This window comes from Sorex fumeus, unplaced genomic scaffold (assembly GCF_029834395.1).
Source record: "Sorex fumeus unplaced genomic scaffold, SorFum_2.1 ptg000021l, whole genome shotgun sequence".
NCBI lineage: Eukaryota > Metazoa > Chordata > Mammalia > Eulipotyphla > Soricidae > Sorex > Sorex fumeus.
The window spans coordinates 1,919,363-1,938,455 of record NW_026606078.1 but is presented as its reverse complement, the minus strand read 5'-3'; positions in this window follow the sequence as shown (position 1 = coordinate 1,938,455).

The window sequence follows — 19,093 nt, the reverse complement described above, 5'->3', positions numbered from 1 at the left end:
TTTTCAGCAGATCTGAGTGTTGGAGTAAAATCCCAAATAAAATAATGGTGGGTGTAGTGTCAAAATGTTGAATGTAATCAAAGTATAGAGAGAGTAATTTGGAAATCATCTGCCCCACAGGCAGGGAGAGGGTTTTGGATGGAGGTATACTTGGGATTATGGTGGTGGATAATGGGCACTGGTGAAGGTATTTGTGTTTCATTGTATGACAGAGACTTAAACCTGAAAGCTTTGTAACTGCTCTCATGGTGGTTCAGTAAATAAAATTATCACTGTCACTGTCCTCCCATTGTTCATCAATTTTCTCAAGCGAGCCTAGTAATGTCTCCATTGTGAGACTTTGTTGTTACTGTGTTTGGCATATCAAATACACCACGCGTAGCTTGCCAGGCTTTGCCGTGCGGGTGAGATACTCTCGGTAGCTTGCTGGGCTCTCCGAGAGGGGCGGAGGAATCGAACTCGGGTCGGCCATGTTGGCTGCTTGCAAGGCAAACGCCCTCCCCGCTGTGCTATTGGTCCAGGAAAAAAAAAAGTAAGGTGGAGCTCATGCACAATTCAATCAGCCTAATCAGTGGCTGAATAAATAGCAGTACTCCTACATAAAAAAAGAAAAATGAAAGTAAGTTCTGATTATGAACTGATGATCTCAGAATATATATATTGATTTTTCTCAGTATTAACAAAAAGACAATACAACATTTATAAAGCAAAGATATTCTGATATCTAAGAATATATTCTCTTAGCCTCATTTGAGAAACATCTCAAAGAAGTCCTATTTGTTAAAAAAATTGCTTGCATTTTTGTTTCTCCTATGTACAATTGAAAACTGTACAATTCACACTTTCTTGTTTGTAACTGAGAAAAAGAATGAACAAAACAACAACAACCAAAAGTGGAAAATAAACAAAAATGTAGAATTCTAATTGGTGAATTTATTGGATTTTGTGCCAATCTGCAGATATGAGTTCAGGCTTAGCATTTACATAACTCACAGCTGGAGGGGAAGGTCTGATTCTGAACCACTCACATATTATGAGGCTGGATGGAGAGCAATGAAACCCTAGATCCTGAAGCTTTCCTTTAAAAGTTTTCAAGTGTTTTTTTTTTTTTTTGGTCATTGACAAGATACAAGATTTTTTGAGTTATACTGTCTGTGCTGCTTAGATCAGAAGCAGAAACATTTCATCCCTCAAAATAATTTTCTTATAAATCAAAGATAAAGATGTGAAAGGCAGGAAAGTCACACTAAACAATCCCAGCATCATTTGTCTCCTCTGCAGTGCTCAGCCCTTCATATTTACAGCTCTTGTATCAAAGTGTACTTATATCCAGAAAGTAGCTGGAAAATATAGGGAATTTTCTCAGGAATGAGGAACTAGTTTATGGAAGAGGACAAAGTTGAAAAAAATCTAAGGCAGACAATAGAAAAATTGTCTGTTGACAAATCAATGAGGTGGAAATAAAAACTTCCCCATCATTTTAATCTTATCAATCCAATCACTGAGCGAGAAGGTCATGAAGTAGAACAATCCTCAAGAAACCTGATAGTACAATTACTTTATGATAAGATGAGATCTAGAAAGCTAATGTATTCCCTAAATGCCAAATGACTTTTTTCCCCCCAAATGACTTACTTTTAAGAGCCAGAAAGAAAGGGCAATTCTTTTCCTTTCTTCCTTCACAAACCTGTGGTTATTTGCCTCCTCTCCCTGGCACTGTGGCACTGTCCTCCCATTGTTCATCGATTTGCTCGAGTGGGCACCTATCAAATATGTCAACGGGTAGCTTGCCAGCCTTTGCTGTGTGGGCGAGATACTCTCGGTAGCTTGCCGGCCCTATAAGAACTCTTAATAAAATATCAGGCATGATGCCAGCCACCAAGGTAGACAGATCTGAAGTATATGCCAAATAAAATAATCTAGCACTCTTATTAACAGCAGGCATGTTGCTTCTAGGCTATTTTATGGCTCATTTTTAAGGCATCATCCTTATCCAAAAAGGGGAGATGTATTTCTTACGTCTAGGGCAGTTCCAATGGTCTGCAATGAATGAGGTTCTTCTGACAAAGCAATCAACTTTTTCATGGTTGGCAGGTGAGTAAATTGGGTTTTACTTGGAGCTATTAAATGGTTTTTGGATGATTTACTACCTTCTGGGTTTCCATGGAAGTTGAGTATATAAATGTATTAGGCAAAGAGCATTAATCTTTTGCTCTTAATTCGTTGCTATTGTCAATGTGCAGACAGACAGCAGCATGCTGATGATACAGAGGAATAGGATGGCGCGCTATTCCTTTAACGTAGACCAGAGAATCTGTGCTTGGCTCTCAGAATCTTAAAGGAACCTGTTCCATTTCATTCCTATTGAGTTGTCTAGTTTAGGAGGATTCCTTAGGCCCGGGTAATTTGGGACCTTATGGCTGTTCCCTTTACTAACATAGTTTGTTCCAACTCTGTGCCTTTACTCTTCCTGAGCCTCAGCAAGTCTTTACTAAATGTGAGACTCTGGTTGTCCTAAAAAATATGTCTCAGTCTGCATATACTTCTGCCTCTGGTCAGTTCAACTATCTCTGTGCCCACTCCTTTCTTTCTATAGCATTCCCAACTTCAATTTACTTTCTTCATCCTACAGAAAAAACAGTGCTAAGGAAAATAATAAAGCAGACTGTCCATTCACTCCAGAGGACTATAATGTTATTTCAAATCTGCTACCATTGCTATAAGAAGTTAAAGTTTCCTTGGAAAACCATCACCAGAACCACTATTATATCATGGCTTGGTCCATTACACAATTTGACTCAAATTCTCAGAGTTGACACTCCCACCCTTTTCTCTTCCCATACTAAGTTATTAGCACCCTCACTTCAGATATCAGTTTCCTGTTGGACATTGTTTTAATTTTCCTCTTTCATAGCTGATCTGACTCTCTGACAGACCAAAGATGCAAACATGTCTCATTGGCTTCCATCTGTCCTGATATCAATGCCACAAGAATACCTCCTCAATGTCTTTGTCTATCAATGGTATTGATACTTCAGCCCATCTTAGCCACCCTCTATCTTGCCATTTTCTACAGCAGTTACAAAATGTCCAACTCAAGTGTGCTAGTTTCAGTCTAGTTTCTTCTATTCTTTCTCCAAATCCAACAAATCTATACCTCCCAACGACTCAACCTATGGCCTTTATCACCTCAAGTGTTCTTCATTTTCCTTTTTAAAAATAAGCTTATATTCTTTCCCTTTGATAACTTCAGTATATCTCCATAACAATTGTTGTTAATTTCTCTTTTTAGAATCTTAATAAAAGTCTAGTTAAATTCAAAGGTGGTATGTATATGTTCATAAGATTGGACTCTGATCAGAGTTAGGGCAGTTAACTGGGATAGACTGGCAGTTCACAATATCTTGCTCTGAGGCACTCTTTTGTTTCTTTTTCTTCTTTAAGTTCCAACACTTCTCCCCATCTTTAGCTGCAGCCAATAACTTTTCTTCCTCTTCATTTTATTTAAAATTTTTTTTATTGAAATACTGTGACTTACAAAGTTGTTGAGAATAGAATTGTTTCAGGCAGACAGCATTCCAACACTAATACTGCCACCAGTGTGTCCTTCCCTCTACCAATTTTTCCAAGTAAGTGATGGGATGAAAACATTCATGTGGTATAGTTCTATGGTATAATCCTGCTACTGGCAATTTCTGATGTCCTTTGGGTACCACTCAACTTTGTTTTCTCCACTTAAAAATCCGACCCAGTGCAAGAACACTGATTTCTATAGAGTCTTTCTTACTACTTGCTTATGCAATTAAATTTACTTTCTCCCATAATATTGTGCTTCTGATTTGTCCTTTCATTCCCAGCAGCACACAAACCATTTCTCCCATTTAAAAGATAAAAGATCTTTCCAGCTACTGCCCTAATGGAAACTTCTTGGGAAAGTTTCTATATTCGTTTTCACTATGGTTCCCCTCCAAAGCTTAGTTTTTTGTGGGGGTGGATTGTGGGACCACATCTGGCACTTTTCAGAGCCTACTCCTGCACCTGTGCTCAGAGATGACTACCAGTGATATTTGGGGGACTATATTCAGTGACAGAGATTTAACTAAAGATTTAAATGCTCTTTAATTCTTCTAGGGAATTTTGTTCTCACCAATGCAATGAAATTGTGGTTAATGTTACCAATAATTTTATGGTCGCATTCTATGACTACTTCTTAGTCCTTATCTTATACATCTGACACATACAATCATTTGCTTCCTTTCCTTGGTTTTTGGAGAATTCCATCTCTATGGTTTTTTTCTCCCATCTCATTTACTTCTCTTCTCAGTGTCACACTCTTGGCATTTTATCTCTTCCATATACTGAGTGTTCGAATGCACCAGGTTCTGTCTGGTGCCTTTTACTTTTCCATTTACCTGTACACTTCCATCTGGACCATGAAACAAAATGTATGATATTACCTTCATAACATTTAAGGAGGTAACATAACCATTAACATAACTAACATTTAAGATATGCTTAGACACAATAAAATACTAAGAAAAAACAAAAGCATGCAATTTGTAGCAACATGGATAGAATTACAGGACATCATGCTAAGTGAAGTCAGAAAGAAAGGAATGCACACAGAATGATCCCACTAACACATGAGACTACAAAAAGGTAGCAACAAAGGACTAAAGGCAACACAAAGGAAGACCTGATTCTCCCAAATGAATTTGAGGGAAGAGTTGAAAGGGAGGGGCATTGATGTGTTTGAGGAGAGAGGTGGGTATATCGGTGATTGGTGTGGTGTTGGGATTATGTGCATAGGAAGCCACAAATAACAATATTGTAAATCATAGAACTTTAATCTTTAAATTTAAATCAAACTTTAATCAATAAAAATAAAAAGAAAATGAATATACATCTAAAAATAGCTATGTGTAGATGCACTTTCTATGACACATATGTAATTCTTTTATCTCAACCCCAGCTCTCTGGCAAAACCTCTCTTATTCTAAAGCTCTTCATTACAGTGATCTGTTGTAGAATTTGTCCACCAATTGGGGAATAAGTCCCAATATTGCATATTCCAATTTATCCTTTTTTTGCTCAAAACTACTAGTGTTCACAAGAAATTATAAACACATGTTTTACTTTTTAACTTTAATCTAGAAACAATCACTTCATTTTGCATTCTATATTCTAATTTTCATCATTCTTACTACATACACCATGATCCTCTCATTGGGCCACAATTATCTTAGATCTATACCTCCCAACGACTAAATGCTCACCCTGTTTAACTTTTTCTCCAAGAAGTCTGGTTTCCACCCAATAGCAATATTTTGAAGACAATTGTGCCCTCCACCTGTCCCCATTCAGATATTCCCAGTGGTTTCCCATTGCCTTGAGAATAAAAATGGATATTACCTAGTCACTTCTCTGATGTTAACTCCAGCTCTGTCTCTCCCTCCAGTTTAGTACTTCTACATTTTTTATATTCATCAGTCATTTCATACCTTAGCAGTCTGTACTTTTGTTCTCCCTTCTGATACAGCAGGAACTGAGGGGTAGAGCACCAGGTCACTTGAAATCTCCACCCAGAGAACAGGTAACAAATTGGAATGCAGAATGTGATTTCTGGGAGCGATACTTAGCTGCACATAAAAGGAACCCTGAGCCCTAGCTTTCCCTTCTTGACCACTCCTTACCTGAACCCTCTTCTCTCTTCCAGTTCCTCCAGGTCCAATAGGGGAGCCCAAGCCTGGCCAGGGTACAGGCAGGCAACTTGGAATCAGACATGGGTAAAATACAGACAGGTCTCAGATGCCCAGGAAGGAATAAAGCACTGAACACAGGACTCTCATCCATGCACTCGTGGCCATTGCCAGAGAGAGTAGTAAAGTTGGGGCTGGACAGGAAGTGCTGGAATGCTGCTGGGACGCTCAGCATATGAAGCATAGGGACCTTGCCTAGATGGGCAGTTGCTAGCCTGAGGGAGATGGAGGAAAGCATACATGGGATAAAAAGCAGCTATAGGGACAAGACCTGGTGTCCTGGCCATTGTTCACGAGAGGCAAGGAAACTGTATGGGACAAAACAGGTAAGTAGTTCACTGAACTGTGAAACATCAGGAACAGAATCTGGTCAACCTTCACGGGTGAAAGAGAGGCCTGGGCATTTGGGGAGGGACCATGATCTATCTACATTTACCTGTATAATAAACTCTAACTTTTCATCTGCTGAGTTTTGTGTGCTAATCTTTCATGCAGTTGTCAAGAACCCACCAGAACAGGAAAAATTCATTTTGACATTAACACTTCTACCAAAAGGCTTTCTTTCATTCAAGCCTCTGCTTACACTGTATTTTGTCACTATTTCTTTACAACTTTACTTGACTTTCTTTTCGCTCAGACTATTATTATTAATAATAATATGACATTCATTTCTCTTTCACTATTGTACATGTCACAGGTATGCTTGGTAAGTTTTTTCACTGCTAGCTAAAGCCAGAACAGATTCAAGGCACATATATACTAGCCACAAAAGATATTTTCTAACAATTATTGAAAAGGGTTTAATGTTAGGTGGTGTGGATGAAGTAGACCTCCATGATTTAAATTTAATTTTCATTAGTGGGCTGGAGCAATAGCACCATGGGTAAGTTGTTTGCCTTGCATGTGGCCGACAAGATTCGATTCCTCCATCCCTCTCGGAGAGCCCGACAAGCTACTGAGAGTATCCTGCCCACACACAGAGCCTAGCAAGCTCCCCGTGGCATATTCAATATGCCAAAAACAGTAACAACAAGTCTCACAGTGGAGACGTTACTGGTGCCCTCTTGAGCAAACTGATGAACAACGGGAAGACAGTGTGACAGTGCAGTGCTATTTTTCATTAGTAATAATAATAATGTACACCAAACACTTTACTTTCACACTTGATCCTCCTAAAACATAGTGGTTACTATCAGCATGCCTGTTTTACAGACAAGGCACTGAAAGCAAAGCAGCGTTAACCAAGGTAATATAACTGGGAAATAACAAAATAATGCCCCAGTGTTAGTGAAAATATCTCATTTGCAAAATTACACAATGCTAAATTGTATTAAATGTTAAATTGTGGATATTTAAAAAAAAAGTCACATGGCAGGTTCTTACAAATTGTGGCCTCATGTCTGAAGTTTTTGTTTTATTCATAGGATGAAAGTTGAAGAGGGTGCATTGGGCCCCTTCCCATACTATTCCTCTCCCACAACTACCATGATGCTGTTTTACCCTTGCTGATGCAATTTTTCCCTAATCCCAGGTCTAAAAGACACCTGTGTTAGGCCCTAGAGAACATCAGTCATGACCCAATGCACCAATTAGTTTCTCCCAAAGGCCTCTGAGTCCTGAGATATCAGGTCACTGTGAACAGCTTATGTGCTCCTCTGTTTCCTATGTCCTATCCTGATTATCTAGTCTTCTCACAACCATTCAGGAAATAGAATCTATATCCTTTACAACTGGCCAGAAAAATGGCCTTCCTTCCTCACTCAATGGTCTTATTTTCTCACCCAAGGTCAGGCTTCCTGCTTTTATCTCAGGGCTGACACCTGTTTCACTGCATCAAATGCAGAGGTTTATGATCACTGGAAACTGTAAATGTTCTATTCATCGAAAGTTTCATTCTTCTTTTAAAATTATTTATTTATTTATTTAGAGCATTACAAAGCCATTCATGATTGGACTTCAGTCATACAGTATTCTAACACCCTTACCTCCATCAGTGAATATTTCCCAGCCCCAGCGTCCCCAGGTTCCTTCCTATCACTTCGCACCCCAACATCTGCTGTTGGCAGGCACTTCTCTCTCTCTTCCCCCTTCTCCCTCTCGTTTGGGCATTGTGATTTGCAATATTGATACTGAAAGGTTATCAGAATATCCCTTACTTACTTTTAATCCTCACATCATGTCCAGTGTGATCATTCCCATTTGTATTTGTCATACTGGTCTCTTCTCTATCTTACCTATCCTCAGCTTCACACACACTTGTGGTTAGTTTCAATCATTGAAAAGTCTCATTCTTGATCATGGATTTCAACCTGGACTTGGTTTGACTTGTTATCATTATAACAGTGTTTTGTTGTTATTATAATCATTGTATCATAATTGTTATTTTCATGGTTATCATTATAACAGCAAATTTTTAAGCACTTCGCATACGGTATTAATCACTTAATCACTTAACTTCCCGTTAGTCGTCGATTTGCTCGAGCAGGCGCCAGTAACGTCTCCATTTGTCCCTGTCGTGTGCTAGTGTAGCCCAATGGCATCTGTTCGCTCTGGGAACATGAAGAGCCTCAAACCGATCGTTCATGATCTTGATGAAGAGGTCTGACCATCTGGTAGGTGGGTGGCCACGTGGTCTTTTGACATCCCGTGGAATCCAGTCGGTAACAGCTCTAGTCCAGCGGTCATCTTTAAATCTCATTATGTGACCAGCCCATCTGATTTTTGACACCTTGGCAAATGAGACAGCATCCCTGATTCTTGATCGTTGACGGATGTTGGAACTCCGGATTCTTTCTATCATTTGAGTGAAACGTGATATTCCAAGCATAGCTCTTTCAATTCTTCTTTGGGAGACCTGAATAGGTCCTGTTTGCGTAGGGCCCAGGTCTCTGAGGCTTATGTTAATGTAGGAAGAACAGTGGAATCAAAGAGATGTGCCCAGAGCTGGAGGTTCTTCGTCCTCTTAGCTATTTCTTCGACGTTCTTGAAGGCGTTCCAAGCTGCTCTCTTCCTCCTGCACAGCTCGGGTGCCAGGTCATTTGTCATGTTGACTTCTCGACCTAAGTACACATAGCTGTTGCATTCAGAGATGGTCGTTTCTTTGATAGCGAATGGGGCATCAGGAACGAGGCTGTTCCTCATAAACATTGTCTTCGTAAGATTCAGCTGTAGTCCGACCTTTCCCCACTCACGGCCGAAGTCGGCCAGCATTTGTGCCGCTTGGCTGATGTTTGGTGTTATTAAAACAATGTCATCAGCAAAGCGGAGGTGGTGTAGTTGCCGACCATCTATCTTCACTCCCAATCCTTCCCATTCCAGTCGTCGCATGATGTTCTCGAGGGTGGCACTGAAGAGTTTCGGTGAAATGGTATCACCCTGCCGAACCCCTCTCTTGACATCAATGATTACTTCTTTGTAGAATGGTGAGATCCTGGTAGTGAATCTGCAATACAGCTCACGGAGGATCTCTTGATGTATTGGGCTTGAATGCCCTGATTGGCTAGGGCTTCAATGACCACTTCCGTTTCAACAGAATCAAAGGCCTTCTTTAAATCAATGAACTTTAAACAGAGTGGCATCTTGAACTCCCAAGAAACCTCAATGAGCTTGGTTATTGTGTGGATATGGTCGATGGTACTGAATCCTTTGTGGAACCCGGCTTTCTCGCATGGTTTTCCTTCATCTAGTGTTCTGCCAATCCTATTTAGGATGACTCGAGTGAACAACTTGTAGATTACAGACAATAGGCAGATCGGGCATATTAATAATTTTCACAATTAGGCTATGAGCTAGACTCTATTATTATTCTCATTTTATCAAGGAGAAATCTGCAAGTAAGAGAGATTAAGTAAATTACCCCAGGTCACCTATTTGATAAGTGACAAAGGTCAAATTCAAACCTAGGCAGCAAGGCTCAAAAAACCTTATTTCTTAAATGTCACCAACTTTTTTTTTAAACAGTTATTGGGTTCAAACCTAGAGCCTCTCAAATACAAGGCAAAAGCTTTGCCCCTATGCTTACTTTTCTTGGATGCCTCTTTTTTTTGTTCTGAACCAAGGGTCCCAACTAGGAGAGGATAGTTTCTTCTAGATGCCTTGAGGGGTTCTCTAGAAACTTTGCCCAACATACATCCAGACTAAGTCCATTTTTGAGACTTCCTATTTTTCTGGAGCCTTAAAATTGCCATGGATCAAAACAGATCTATGGTAGACTATGTTTCTCTATGTTGCTGGTGAACTTCTTGGTACTGGGCGTGGAAGATTCATCTTGGCTCTTAATGTACCTAAATGTACAGTAAGTTTTAGAGAACTGTGTTTAAAGGGACCATCAGCATTAGCATCAGCATCATCTGAGTGAGGCACCCTAAGGTAAAGTTATTTATGACAAAACAAACTTGGGAAAATTAGATTAAATACTAGAACTGAGAAAGTTTATTTGAAAGACAAGAGTGCATTGGAAGGAAGAATACTGGAAGAGGAAAAGCATAAAGAAGCACTATAAATCATAGCAGCATTATTTTTATCTTCATTGTCCTTCATTTTATGTCCCTGGCACCAAACAATTCATCCTTTCAGTTTCATGCTAAGAACTACAAAAATAGCATTTGGCCCAAAATTTGAATGGGAGGTAGTGGTTTGAAAATAAGAGAAAAATTTTGAGCCATCTAAATTCCTGAGTTATCTAAAGTCCCTTCCCTGACATCTCAAGTGTCATTGTCCTGCTCATGCGCATGTACACACACACACACACACACACGTAACCAGAGAGGCACTTTTTTTTCTGATACTTAGTGGTAAAATGAATATGAGTTAGTGTCTGTCTTGGATGCCTCTCTTTTCATCCCGCAAAAGGCACTATAACCAGAATATCCTCTGTTGTAGTGTACCTGTGTGTTGGGGTAGGGATTGAGGAGGTTGAGAGAGATGGTATTTGTGGGTAGTCCTGAGCTGAGCTATAAGTCATCTCAAACTAACAATGGTGGGGAATGAGGGAAGGGGCTAAAGAGATAGTACAGTGGGTAAGACATTGGCATAGCATGAGGCTGACCAAAGTTCAATTCCCAACACCCTGTATGGTTCCTAGAACACACCAGAAGTAATTCTGAGTGCAGAGGGAAGAGGGACCCCTGAGCACTGTGGGTGTGGCCCCAAACAAAAGAATGAAATCAACTAACAATGCTGGGAGGTGTGATAAGAGAGGAGCAGGTAGACAAAGCAATCAATAATAACATGCTTTATGTGGAAAACTTTTCAAACAATGAATATATAAAGCACCCTTTACCCTCTTACCCAAGGCTTTTAAGGAACTCATGGAATGACTAGAGTCTTAATTTTTATTTGAGAATGAATAATTGGAAATAATTCTCCAAAGCAAATACTTTAAAATAGATACTCTTCCACCAGAAACTTTTTTATACTATTAACTTTCCCTCAATTAAAGAAAGGTCTAATTTTTCCATTGAAGTGCAAACCTTTTTATTAATAGATAGTTATGGCCAGCACAGCTTGCTAGTGGAGAAGACTTGGGAAACTTCCAACACTTCCCCCTATGCCTGTGGCCATGAAGTAAGGACTCAAACGATAATCCCCAACCTTGCCAGTACCCTACTATTAAGTTCTTATACTCATCATTAATTTTCCAGTTGTCAAAATAATTTCTTTTGGCAAGTGTAAAATTTAAAGTATTGTTTAGAGATTCTAAATTTAAGTTAATTTGAATTCATTATATTTTGAAGCCTGCTAAACATAAATAAGTAATCAGGAGGCTAGGGAGCTCCCAGTAAGCCTCAATCTGTTTGTACAAGCCTGAAGTTTCAATACAGAGATGCTTGAACAATGCTACAGTGGAGATTCGTATTCAGAGACATCTGCATGTAAAACATGGGCTTTGAGCCTTCTACCTATCCAAGATTCTTTCTTTCTTTTTGTTTAACTGTGTGATCCAGTAATTTTTTAGGGGGGAGGTAGGGTTTAGCCATAAATAGAAGGACTCAGGAGTTACTTCTGACTCAGCTCAGGGGTCATTTCTGGCAATATGTGAGGGACCTTATGTTGTGTTAGGAATTGAACCCAGATCAGACACATGCAGTACTTGCTGTACTATTTCTTTGGCTCCTGATCCATATTTTGTTTTCTTAAAAATTATATTATAGTTTGGATTAGATGGTTTCATTAGTGACAAAGTATATGGTGTTGATGAAAAGTGATCATTATCCTCCATCATTGTCCCTATGGCATCTCTAGTCCAATCATTATTCCCTTCAATATCTCCTCCCAGGATTTGGTAATCATCCAAGGTCAAGGGTTTATTATCGTTATTGTTTATTGTTCTTTTTTCTTTGTCTTGTCTGTCTACCACATATGAATGAAACTGGCCACAATTTGTTCTTTTCCCTCTGATTTACTTTGCCAGTCTCATCTACATTGTAGTAGATTTACTGTCCATAAATCTGAATATTTATCTCTGGGCTCTCTATTCTGTCCCTTGATCTGAGAATCTTTGTTTCAGGGAATGCAAATTACAACAGTGATATATCATCTCACACAAAAGTGAACGACTATACCATAAATACCAGATGTGGTATTTTTATAATGATTATTAGTGTTCAATTTATGCCTTTCACCTCTTTCGTTGATTTCTATGTATTTGATATTTTGAGACACTATTTTAAACAAATGTTTTTTTAATTTTTTAATTTTTTTAGTCCCACAATATTTTAGTAATTAAAGGACTGGGCAAGGGCCACAAAGCAGACTTTACAATGAGTTTGGTGGCCAGTGGGGCAGATCCCTGGTTCTGGTTGATACCTTCCATGCTTCGGATCCAAGTGTGGGGGTATCTTTTGGACTGTTGGTCAATATCAGGCCCTTGTTTGCTATTTAGTATTGTCCTGCAGTACAGAAAGTCAGAAAGTCAGAAAGATCCTGGTACAGAAAGTCACAGGGCTGGGCTAGGATATTGATTGCTCTGGCCTGTCAGGATTGGTGCTCTGGCTGGGATGGGGGTGGTTGTGGGAAGGAAACTGGCGACCTTGGTGGTGGGAATAGTACACTGGTGAAGGGTTGGGTGTTGTAACTTGTATGCCTGAAACACATTATGACCAACTTTGTAACTGTATCTTACAGTGATTCAAAGGTAAATAAATAAATTTGTTTAAAAGAACACTAATGCCATTCATTAGCATTCCACTTTCATGATCACTTCCAACTATTAAGAGGTGATTTCTGTGCATTTTACTTTAGGTACAGGTGGTCATGGTCACGGTCCTCCCGTTGTTCATCGATTTGTTCAAGCGGGCCCAGTAACGTCTCCATCATGAGACTTATTGTTACTGTGTTTGGCATATTGAATATGTCACGGGTAGCTTGCCAGGCTCTGCCGTGCGGGCAAGATACTCTCAGTAGCTTGCCAGGCTCTCTGAGAGGGGCAACTGAATACCTGACAGTGTATAAGCTCATAAAGGTAAGGTATGGGGGGGTTAGAACCTAATATATAAAAATCACAGCACAGCAGTAGGGCATTTGCCTTACAAGCAGCCAACATGGCCGACCTGAGTTCAATTCCTCTGCCCCTCTCAGAGAGCCTGGCAAGCTACCGAGAGTATCTTGCCCGCACGGCAGAGCCTGGCAAGCTACCCGTGACGTATTCAATATGCCAAACACAGTAACAATAAGTCTCATGATGGAGACGTTACTGGGCCCGCTCGAACAAATCGATGAACAACGGGAGGACCGTGACCATGACCACCTGTACCTAAAGTAAAATGCACAGAAATCACCTCTTAATAGTTTAAGTGGTAGGATTTCATAACTTATAAATGATGTGACTATTAGCAATTAGATCATAACAATGTCTTAAAGACTGTATGTGTGTCTAAAAAAGAAAAAGAAGCATGGACTGAAGCTCAAAATCAAGACAATCCATGTTAGCATATAAATTAAGTGGGATTTGAGTAAGTTTTATCATTTTAAATACAAATAATAAAGTCTGTGAAATTTACAAGGCATTATAATGGCTAAAAATAATTTAGGACTAAGTGAGAAAATTCCTTGAACAAGAATCAAAGACAGAATTATGAGAATGAGCAAGTAATAAACCAAATTATTGTGTTCATAATTTCAGAACTTTATAGTTAGTTCAGTTTCTTAGCATTAAAAGCCACTATAAAGTTTGCAGGACTTGGAACTAATGAAAGACCATATGGTACATGTAAAATGTGGGAACACATTCTGAAAATTCTTAAGAGTTAAAATTATCATATGTCTTGGAAATAACTTCTTGGAGGTATGTACTTAAAATAATTTTTAAAATAACCACATAAAAATAATGATCGTTTTTCCTTATTATATTGTAGGATTTATTAGTAGGATTATTTGTTCTAGACAAAAAATGAAAATAATTTAAAAGTCTATTAGTCAACAAATGTACAAAGAAAAATGTGGTATGATGGAATACTTTCTCTAAGCACTGCCGGGTGTGGCCAGAAAATAAATTAATGAGAAGTTTTAGTGGTTTATAAACCATCCAGTCTGTGGTACTTTTCTATAGCAGTCTTAACAGAACAAGACAGGAGGAAAAAATACAGGAAATTCACAGTTATAGTCTTATCTAAAATTTCTGCCATCTGGAGAAACTTGGAGCATTAAATCGCAGCACAGAGTTATCAGTATCCACTCTTCAGAGAAGTCAACTCTCAGAGTAAAAAGGTGAGGCTTTTGTAAGAGAGCAGGTAGCTAAATTGTTAAATCTGTGATAGAGATGGAGTTAGAGCTATTAGTTAACTACCAGGTAACTGCCAGCAGCCAATTCACAGATGACAAACACAAAAAAGAGACCTGGGAGGGCTGTGAACCTTGTCCCTCCAGGATAGTACCTATCATCTTACTCAGACCTTGGGGTTTTGTTCAATAATCAAGCTATTATTTCGGTTGAACCAGAGCTGCTGCTTCCTCAAATATGTTGTTACTGGTTCTTTCTCTCCAGTCTTGCATTTTACTCACATATTTGTTTCTTATCTTCTCCTGTGATAGCATAAAGTCCTCTTATGTGATCTGAGTCCACACTGTCTTTTGTGTACAACTTTGTGTATATATGAGTAAGAGTACCTGGAATTCTCTATTTTTGTTTCAGTTCACTTCCAACTGAATACCTGACAATGTCATTACTGTTATTTTTTTCCTTTTTTTTAATTTATTTTTTTCTTTTTTTATTAGTGAAACACCATGAGGTACAGTTATAGGCTTACAAATTTTGTGCTTGGGTTTCAGTTATACAATGCTCAAGTGCCCATCCCTCCACCAGTGCCCTGTTATTAAGCTTCCCATCCACCCTTCTCTTTTTTGCCATTCGCATCGTAGCCTAGTATCTATTAAGGTGAAAAGGCGGAAATTAGATTGAGATAGTAGGATTATTGCAATGTAATGACTGATGTTTTGTAAAGACAAATTCTACAATTTATCCAGTAGACTGAACCTTCAGAACCAAGGTATTAAGACCAGTTCATTTTTTGCGAAGGTTTTCCAGATGTGTGATTTTTGTCCTTGGTGTTACTCTACACATAAACAACAGTGCTTCAGCACAACCATGAATTGTAGTTCTACTCCCTCCCTGACCCTCCTCTTATGCCACCCCTCACTCCTTAGCCCTATTATTCAATTATGAAGGATTTTTTTGTGAGAAAATGTCAAGCCTAAATTAAAGGAAAGGAAGGTAAACATTTATGTGGCCAAATAGGAGTCCCTGGTGCGAGACCTCTCATGCTGAAGCCAAATCACAGGCTAGAAACTCAATCTCTTCCAGATTGGAAAAGTTCAGAGTGAAGAGAAATGCAAAACCCTTCATGTATTGTGGAAGAAGTGACCTCAGCTCCTGGAGGCTTACATTTATCTAGAGGATGTCCTTTCCTGGCAATCTCACTACTACTGGTGATTCCACTGTGTTCCTCATTTGCAAAGCAGTCCATTTATTCCATTCAGACAAAGGTCTTGAAAAAGAAGCAGCAGCCCAGGTTATAAAGCACAGCCATATAGGTTTCCATGTTAACTAATTCTAGCTCAAGGGTCTCATTGTCAGTCTCAGTCACAGATTGGTATTTTCTATCAACAAGTTAATGTTCTTTCCATTTAAGCACAAACCTTTAATCTTTTCTCATTGTTGTTAAGTTCAGTGTTTCAGTGGAAACACTAATTGACCCTCAGAGTATAGATTTCTTCTTCCTAGTTCTTTCCTAGGGGAATTAATATTAAACTGGTGCCAAACTGTATATAGCTCAGCAAGTAGAAAACTATTGCTTCCAGGCAGGAATCCAAACATGCAGGGAATCTTTCTTAGGATGGATATCTGTAGATTGATGTGTGTCTGCCACTAGGTACACTAAGAATTCCCTAGGGTTGTAAAGCAGTGGTGGAGTGAATGCTTTGCATGTAGGAAGCCCTGAGTGTAGTCTGTAGCACCAACCACCCTCACAACGCACACACAGAGTCATCTCAGCACTCGAATATAATTTGTCCAATAGTCATTGACAAACAATAGACATCTTGGAAGGATATCTATTGTGTATACACTGACCACAATCTGATACTGCTGCTCCAGTTTTTTTCTCTCCCAATTCCTTGTGGCTCCTGCAAGAGTACTGTATTTCACAGACACTATCTTCCTTACCACAGACTAAGGATGAATCACCTGACCAAAAGTAGGTTAACCAGGATTTGAGGGTGATCTGGCTGTGATATCTGTCACCCCATTGTCTGTCAGGTTAGATTCAGCTATTCTGGCTGTCTAGGTGGTATCTCCTTCCTCCCTCACTGTTCCATGTACAACCCTCTCAAACCTTTGTGTTTGGTCCAAGAGGATGGCATTCCCCAATTATAAACTGACCATTTGAAGATATATATCTGAATAGTGCTCCCCAGCCAGGACCTCCAAATACACTCTCAAAAATGGGTCAATCAGAGATTGCCCCCACAACTTTTAGGAACAGAGTAAATTTTCTCTATAAATAAAATAGTGGACATTGAAGTTGGGAGTTGTTTTTGGTTTCTAATATCTAGAGTTTTTATACTATATTTCACCACAATTTTAGCCTCTATATAATTATTGCACCTCATATTTTTATAGTGATGCAGTATTTTTGTTTGTTGGTTTGGTTTGGGGGCCCTATCAGACTGTGTTCAGTTCTTACTCCTGATTTTATACTCCTGGTAGACTTGAACATGTGTAGTGCTGGGGATCAAATCAGGGTCATCCACTAGCAGAGCAAGCCTTCTATCTCTCCAGCTCCATGACATAATTCTCTTAAAAGCTTTATGTGATGGTTGAACCCCACACATCAAAACAAAATATTTGGCACAAAAATCTGCAACAATAATATAGTGAAATTCAGTGATCTACAGAGAGATAAAACTCTCAGGCAGAGGCAAGAAATAAGTAAGAAAAAGTTCTGGCAGCATTTAAACACTGGTTTTAGGAGTCCCTAGGCACCACAGTTATATAATAATCCTTTAGTTAGCTTATATGAGACCTCCAGCATCCTATGAAAAAGTCTCATTTTGCCCAATGGTGGTAGCCCTGTCTTTTACTATAATAGTACTGATGTGTCACTCCTTGCTCATGTTAATCTGCCAACAACCTCCTCGGGCAGGTCAAATGTTATCTCAAGTCTGGAAATAAAGGCAGGACCCAGGAATGTCCAGTAGGAATAGAAAAGTCACACAGGTTTTATAAAGCAAATTCATGTCCCAGTACTGGGTTTGCCAGTTCAGGCCCAGGGGTTCCTTCCAGGCTTCCAACTAATCCATGAGAAGACGGACTGACTCCAGCTTCATTGCACTATCCTTGGCTGTCTAACCCACAGAGTTTTCAGACCTGGGAAGTGGCTCTAGAGTAGTTTGATAACAAGGAAGGAAGGCTGATCCTTCAGCTTGCTGCTTCATCAGCCCCATTTATAGTGTTCTTAAAACTGCCTGGCACTTTCACTTAGTCTTTAATTCATCAGTTTAGCTGAAAATGGTGTCATCCACTGGGATTTTGGTGGTCATTAACTTTTGCCAGCAGTCTCACCTGGGAAGTGCTCCAGCTGACGTAAACCTTGAATGCACTGCACCCAGGGCTGCTTCCCTGGGCTATATCCTTTCTAAGACCCTAAACCTCAGGCCCTTTCTTATGCCCACATACCTTAACCTGAGTTTTAAAATCAGTCATATTCATTTTTCATGTCTTCTTTTCCAAAGACATGACAGAAAGATAACATTAGGGAGCCACACCAGGCCTTAGTTGCCTTCCCTGCTATCTCTTCCACCTGTTCCTCTACCTCTTCACCCTCTAGAAAGCAGCCATTTTATAAGCAGTTGTAGTCAAAGAGCAACACAGCTTTCTACTCAATCCAGCCTGCAAGAGTCACCTTGGGAGAGAAATTTTGAGAGGCTAAATCTAAATCCATAGATTATGAGGCCATTTGATAGAAGAACCTGACCTGGTCTTATTTAATTTATCTCCTCTTTCTTTCCAGTGCTTGGAAATCTGGTTAGAAGTCCGGCAGGGGCTGATTGCCTTGTTCTTTCTGATTTCTGACAGCAATTAGAACTGGTGGGGATTGGCCCAGGGAAGCAAAAGTCAGGATTTGGGGTACACCCTATGAAACTGTGTGTGTTGTAGTTGTTGTTGGGGATTTGGGGAGAACTGGGTTAATCATAAACAGTCAAACAAAAATTATTATTTTGTTAAAGAAAAGTAATTCTTATGAACTTATACATTCTCCTTCTACTTCATGTACTCCTGATTTCTATATGAAGAGTAAGACCGGAAAATCTGAACTTCAACTAGACAGGGGAGTCAAGGTCCTCCAGGAACAAGTGAGAGAATGCACAAAGCTAGTCAGCCAAAGAGGTAGGAGTAGAGACTTTTATCTACTAAAAGCCCAGTCTGAGACTTTTATCCATTGATAAATATGTCTGTGTGTGCTATCAAACACCCCAAAGAATGACATAAATCTTGGACTCCTTGTGACAATAACATCCATGCCTACAGCGAGATGTTTTGAATAGTGCCTCAAACTTTTATTAGAGTCATGTAGTTAAATGTGGCTACACATTTTGTGTGTCAAAATGTCTGAACCTTATTCTCTCTTTCCAAAGGAATGAAACAGCAGCTGGTGGTCAAAATTGTAAATGTATATTGTTTCAAGTCAGAACATTGTTATTCATGGTGCTTTATTGGGGAAAATAAGTTATCATCCATTAGCTCAGTGCTTTTAAACCCATTAAGCAAAGAGAAGTTGCTGCACTGAGCACCCTCAAAATTTCCGGGCAAAAGCAACACCTCCCCAAGACTTTCATTT